This window comes from Sinocyclocheilus rhinocerous, unplaced genomic scaffold (genome assembly GCF_001515625.1).
Source record: "Sinocyclocheilus rhinocerous isolate Xijiao unplaced genomic scaffold, SAMN03320098_v1.1 scaffold166, whole genome shotgun sequence".
Classification (NCBI taxonomy): Eukaryota; Metazoa; Chordata; class Actinopteri; order Cypriniformes; family Cyprinidae; genus Sinocyclocheilus; species Sinocyclocheilus rhinocerous.
In genome coordinates this window covers 2,619,059-2,626,157 of record NW_015633186.1, presented here as the reverse complement: position 1 = coordinate 2,626,157, position 7,099 = coordinate 2,619,059, and the positions used below count along the sequence as shown (strand labels likewise).

The following is a 7,099-nucleotide window of genomic DNA, read 5'->3' as shown; positions in this document are numbered from 1 at the left end:
AAATTGAAAAAAAAAAAAAAAAATATATATATATATATATATATATACTGTATATATACACTTCAGCTTCAATATAAACCTAATAAGACCTTACAAATCTCAGAAGTTTTGTACAAAAGTTTGTGTGTGTGTGCTTTACAGATATATTGATTTTACTAATTGCTTGAAATTTCACACTAACAATTGCTGCTGCTTGTACATTTATCTCTTATTTTCTTTTTCTTGTTGTTTGTTTGTACAGCCATTTTTAGGTGTTGATTGCCAAGCTATTTTCATCTCTTTTCCTCACTAGAATTGTGTGTCCTTGTTGTCCCACCTACATAATGGAAAAAATAAGCCAGTGGCAAGTAAATATCCACATCTGAACTAAGAAATAGCAGTGCAGGATTTGAGTGTTTGAGTCCTTGGTAACTACTTCACCACAGAAACATTAGTGTTTGTATTATTCTTTGAAGACACATAGGAAAAGATAAGACAGCACCCTTGGCTTCAAAACAGCACTGGCCCCTATTGAGTTTCCATACAATGAAACTCAATAGGGGCCAGTGCTGTTTTGGACTATTTTGACATTCTTTGTTTAGACAAAAACATTTGAAACATTTCAATGAATTGAAATGTTCTGCAAAAGAAAGTCATGCAGGTTTGAAACGACATAAGGATGAGTAAATGATGACAGATTTATGTGCGAACTATCCCTTTAATAAAGAGTGTGTCAAATCCTGAGAGAAATTACCGCAGTACGTTTAACATATTTCAGTCAACTACAGCTTTTCTGTCGGTTGTAACGTTGAAGTTATTCAAATATCAACCATTTGGCCATTTCATGAGAAATGAGGCATCTGACATTCAAATGGATGGAGTTATCTGCTTCACAGTTTGTAGATTTCTGCTTTTGTATTATTCATTCCCGGCTTCTTGACCAAACGCTCAGCATATTATGGTTAGCGTCTCCGTGCTGCCTGAGCGATTTAGTCTTTTTAACTGTCTCCCCTTCACGCTGACTCATCAGTGCGGTGATAACGCATCCTGAGTCTGGATAGCTCTCCTAAATGGACCCACAGATATTCCAGAGTGTGTGCAGAAACTGTCAGTGCGCTTCATGGGTAGATATGGCGATATAGATTGGATGCTTAAACAGCACCGTGAGCAGTGAGAGGGTCAAAACTCAAGCCGCTGTCCGCTGAATGAGAGGGATCCATAAGTCGTCTCCAGAACCATGGGTAGCGCATGGATATTGACTGAGGGTCGATACTCTCAACTGCTTTGGATTAAGTGGGTCCTCTGTACAGTTCAATAAATATAGTTTGGTCTCCAGCCTGTCTGAGCTGATAGCTGAGATTGATTTGAATGTATTTGTCAAGCTGGACAGTTAAACACCCAGAAGCCTGTTGGCAGGGACCCTTCAAAGAGTCAGGTTAACAAAGTGCTTCACTTAAAGAGATTTCAGCACCTTTGCAAGGATCTTCTTCGTTTCTCAAGGACTGTGTGTTTATTTCTTTTGATTTTGTTAAACAGTGGTCATAATTGGGTCAGTGACTAAAAAACAAAAGGAAATCTATCTATCTATCTATCTATCTATCTATCTGTCTGTCTGTCTGTCTGTGATGATATATGATATGATATATATGTATGATATCCATCCAGAGAGATTAAGAAATAATAAAAAGATTACGCCATACAACTTTTCTTTTCACAAGTTTGCCTGCTCATCCAGTCCTGATGGTTAATGGTAAACAAACTTGACTTGCTGTCTTTTAATGGAGGCTCGAACCCGAGTCTCGGCTTGAACACAGAGTTCAACCCCCCCATTGTGGTATTACCTAGAGGGAGAATAACAGAAATAGAGGAGGAGATGGAGAGGTGGAGGGATGCTGGAAGAATTGATGCCGGGACGGTGCAATGAGTGCTGCTTATATAGGCCCGTAATGATGATTGACAGAACTGAATAATTAGGCTCCTCTCAAACCTACATTTGAAACTTTATTTTAAGAATTTCTTTCATTATGATCTCAGGACTTTATCTCCCTGACAACAAAAAAAAGTTTATTTTTGCTTAAAAACTTAAATGAACCACATGTATTTTTGGGAGGTGGATGAATATTGCGGTGAAATTGCGTCCAAAAAGTACTTTAGAGTGAATTTCATGGTGTCTCTTATTTGGATTCTCAATTTCATCCTCATCCACTAGATGTACGATGCAAATCCTTAAATATTCACTTTTTTTCTTTTTTAGATGTTGAGTGGAGCTATTTCAGTGGTCTCTGATCAAAGCTGCTCTCAGTGCTGTACATCTGAGGTTTTGAGCCAATTCACCTCACACATCAGTGTTTGAAGTATCATTCTCCTCAATAGCATGGATCAATAACCACAGACAGCACAATTTCATCTGCCCTCCTCCACAGTTCACTTATAACTAGAGGGCTAATGGTCAAGCTTTATTAATAGCCTGTCACTTGTTTTCATGAGCCCTGTCCTCTATGCTGACACAGTCTGTAGTGCTGCCTGTACGGGACGCTGCTCGTGGCCAGAACTAAACGTTGACGTTTAAAGTGCGGATGTGTAGAAATGAGATCCTATTGTTTTGCAGAGGACTTCCTTTCTTTCCATTCCAGTAATCTTATCCTTTTCAGGGGATACTTCAATGTGGCTTAATCTTTTGTAGATTTAAGACATAAAAGTAAAGACCTTAACCAGCCAGGAGAGATTTGTGCTAAACTCATTTGAATTTGAACAGTGCGGTTTAGCTGTGGAATGAGGTTATAACAAGGCCACTATCCTAATTTTCTCAGTACCCCTCAAAGCTGCCAGGAACCTTTCGCTGTGTCATGAAGGAGAACACAATGAATTAATGTACAATAATATAGTTGAAAGGATTTTGTGACTGCTATCATTCTTAAAACTTATCCATGAAATAATTCACATTTTCCCAAATCTAACTGCAAATTATCTACTAATGACCCAAATTCATCAAACGGTCTACAGTTAGGGTTGTTTCTAAACCAGAATTTCAGTACTCAGTAGTAGCATTAGTGAAATTTAATGAATCTTAATTTCAGTTATTGATACAACAGCAGAAAATAATGTACTAATGAACACACTTTTATTTAAATAAATTAAATTAGGTTTTAATAATTCTTTTGTAACTACATTATTTTTTCATTTGTTCTAATAAACATGGGTTAATTTATAAAACAAGCACATTTTGAGTAATAAGACATTTAAAAACAGTAATAAAAATTTGTTTAACTGCAGTGTCAAATATACAGTAAACAAAAAAATGTGCAAAATGAAACAGCTGAAATTATTGTATTACAAAAAACTCAGAACATGGGTTACATAACACAACACAAACAAAACAGTTAGGGTGACTGCAAATAACAAATGTTATTTGTTATATGCTATATTTGGAATTGCATACTGCCATAATACTGCCAGAAAACTTCTATCTCTTTCTTGACTCATTATTTGATTTGGCTGACAAAAAGTAAGATTAAGATCTGATCATTTAAAAAATGATTGGACACAATTTCTTACTGACTGCTTTTTTTAATGTATATTATTTTAATGTACTATACAGTGTGTACTTCACAGTATTCAGTAAATAGTAGGCCATAGTATTCCATTTTGAACATAGCCAGAGAACTACAAACAAGTATCATATTCCAGTCGATTACCATAATAATATAAATATTAAGACTCTTCTTTTAGTGTTAAAGAATTGGTGTAAGGCCTAATGATGAATTTAGAGTAGATGCATTTGCCATTTTTCTCTTTAAACACTTTATATACATTTTAATGACTCACCGATTATGATTTTAAGGCAACCAGAGAGGCATTCCACTAGATTTTACTTATCCTTGCTTGTTGTTTCAATGGTATGAGCGTATAATCATAGCAAAATAACAAAGTCACGCACTTGATTAGAATCCATTTAAACTTATTGCATCAAGTAAAATTAAATTTTTTCCCCCCAAATGAACTCTAATAATGAATGTGAGGCATGTCATTCTAATCTGATAGTAATGTGCATGTAACTGCATGGATCACATGCCAGGCATGAGACACCCTTGAGGGTCTATACCAATGTCATTTCCCTTTGCCCTTGATTAATGCAGGGCGTCTATTGTACAATAAGCTTCATGCATTAGAATGCAGGGGCACCTGAGTGAGGGAACTCAGTTAATTTATCAGCGTCCATCGGAATTAATTACAGATCCAGCGTGTGAAAGTCAGCCGTGCCTAATCACATGGGCGCAACGTCCCACAAGCGTCATTTATTTCAAGGCGCACCGCCCCGTGGCTTATTTGAAACTGGTGTTAATGCATCGCCGTGCAGTTCTCCTCTTGACTAATTGTGTTTGTCCTGACAATGCGCTTTTCTGTCCTACCGGTTATCTCTGACTGATTGGATCTGTCTTTTTCGTCACAGATATCTGAGGAGTGAGCGTCTGGGTGGAGGGTTTCGCGCTTCTTTGTCTCTTGCGGCGTCTTACTGAGGTGTGATCAGCAAACAGTGTGCCTTATCTGCACTTTAATGGGAAACTCAGCAACTTGGTGCTCAGTAAACGAAGTGTGGATTTGGTGTTTTGTAAGCCTGAATGCGTTGCTTTATCCAACGTGACAATTTAGCTGTGGTATTGTAATGAGGATTCAGTGACGTTGGGATCCATGTGCAGCTTTATTAACAAACAGACAGGCAAAGTTCAATCAACAGTACACAAGGGCAGCGTAGCTTTGCTGAAAGCCTCGATTAAATCGTGGTACTTTTATCATGGGGATTTTGGGTGGAGTGATGGGCTTATTTTCTGTCTCGTGGGGAGTCAGGTTCAGACAATGTTGGCGGCAGGATTCAGACCACTGAGTTATCTGTTTCTTGGACCAGGAAATACACGGGTTATGCTTCTCGAGCCAGGGCAGTCCCAGGATAATGGGCGTTTGAGGGGATTGAAAAACAAATAAACGGATAGTCTCAGTGTGGAGGGCTCCTGTGCGTAGTGATAAATCCTTTGTGATGAACTGAATCCGGCCAGAGCCCAAAGGAGACCCGTCTAATGCTGCCACTGCCAAATGAGATTCACATGGAACAAGGGGAATTTTATGAGTCTTGGAGAATTCAGAATCAATGAAATTTCCTGCTGCCCCAGAATCTATAAGAGCTGTAGTGTCAATAAGCTCCCCATTAACCCTTAAAGTAACTGGTATTTGTAATACAGTAACTAGACTGGAAGTCTGACTCACCGCAGAAGAGTTACGAGACGGTCGAGTGGGGCAGGAAGCTCTCATATGTCCAGAGAGACCGCAGTATAGACAGAGGTTCTGGCGAACACGTTTCTCTCTCTCCTCCACGCTGAGATGAGTATAGCCGATCTGCATTGCTTCAGTCTCATGTGGTAGAGGCATCATAACCATGGGAGCCGAAGAGAGACGAGGTTGTCGTCGCGAGCGGATGAGATTATCAATGCGAATCGCCAGATCAATTAATTGTTCCAGAGATTTACCCTCATCACGGCAGGCCAATCCAGACTGCAGGTCAGCATGGAGCCCCTTGCGGAAGAGGAGCTTGAGAGGATCATCCGACCACCCTGTCTGTACATAGAGCATTGAAGCAGAAACCCCTTACACTTCGTGGGTAATCCATCAAACTTTTCTGGAAATGCCAGGCGAGGGCTGGTGGTGACGACAGCAGTTGCCGGAGCGTGTGGAGGTGGGTTAAACGAGGGAGAGCTCTCCTCGGGTGGTGGTATCCGCAGAGCTCACAGAGTCGTTACCAGCTCCTCTGTGAGTGAGGTAAGACGGTTAAGCTGTTGTTGATGAGACGCCAGTACTGATTCCTTAAGAACAGTTAGTACTCCGGTGACAGTTCCCTCTGGTGGTGATCGGAGGGAGCCACAGAGGCTTGATTTGTGACAGGTATCCTTAAATTGAAAATGAAAAAATTGACAATGTATAATAATATATTTATAATAATTACATTATATATTCAAGATTATATCTATATACACTGGTGGCCAAATGTTTGGAATAATTAAGATTTTTTTTAAATGTATTTGAAAAAGTCTTTTATGCTTACCAAGGCTGCATTTATTTGATCAAAATACAATAAGAATAATATTGTGAAATATTATTACAATTTAAAATAACTTATAAAATAAACTTAGCCATTACTCCAGTCTTCAGTGTCACATGATCCTTAATGATTATTAATAATGTTTCTTCTTATTATGTTGAAAACTGTTTTTGCTGCTTATTATTTTTGTGAAAAGCCTGTAAATTTTTTTCAGGATATAAACTTAATTGTACAACATTTATTTGAAATAGTAAAGATATTTATAATGTTACAAAATATTTCTGTCACTTTTGATCAATTTAAAGTATCCTTAGGTGAATTACGAATGTATTTATTTTTTAATTGTTTAATCATACTTACCCAAAACTTTTGAATAGCAGTGTATCACAGTTTCCATAAAAATATTAAGCAGCAAAAACATTTTCAACATTGATAAAAATAAGATGTTTCTTGAGCACCAATTCAGCAGTTCATGGATCAAAAATAATATAGCTATATTATAAAATATAAAAAATATAGTATAGGTTTAGTATATATAGTAAATACCGTGTAGAATAGGGGTGCCCAACCCTGCTCCTGGCGATCGACTGTCCTGCAAAGTTTAGCTCCAACTCTAATCAAAGTCACCTGCCTTTAATTTTTTTTTTTGTTGTTTTTGTTTTTTGCAGCCTCAGATTCCAGATATTCAAATAGTTGTATCTCGGCCAAATATTGTCCTACAACAAACCATACATCAATGGAAAGCTTATTTATTCAGCTTTCAGTATATGTATAAATATCAATATATATATATATGTATATACTTTTTGGGGGGGGGGGCACAACAATGAAGAAGCTGTATAAAAAAATGATTAAAAAGTTGTTTGGCATAATCTTATTATTATTTCTTTGAAAAATAATCAAACATAATCAGTGCGCCTCAGACTCTGTGCACTAGTGGTGAGGATTTTTCAACAACTCTTTCTGCAGGTTACATCATTATGCCAAAAGGTAAAAACAAGTAACTATATTTATGAGTAAGTCATGAATCTT

General features: G+C 37.6%; 1 protein-coding gene across 6 annotated transcripts in view; it reads left to right on the top strand.

Moving 5' to 3' along the window:
- The window catches only part of sez6b (seizure related 6 homolog b), a 185,525-nt gene that overhangs the window by 101,526 nt on the left and 76,900 nt on the right, over nt 1–7,099 (top strand). The window lies entirely within an intron of this gene.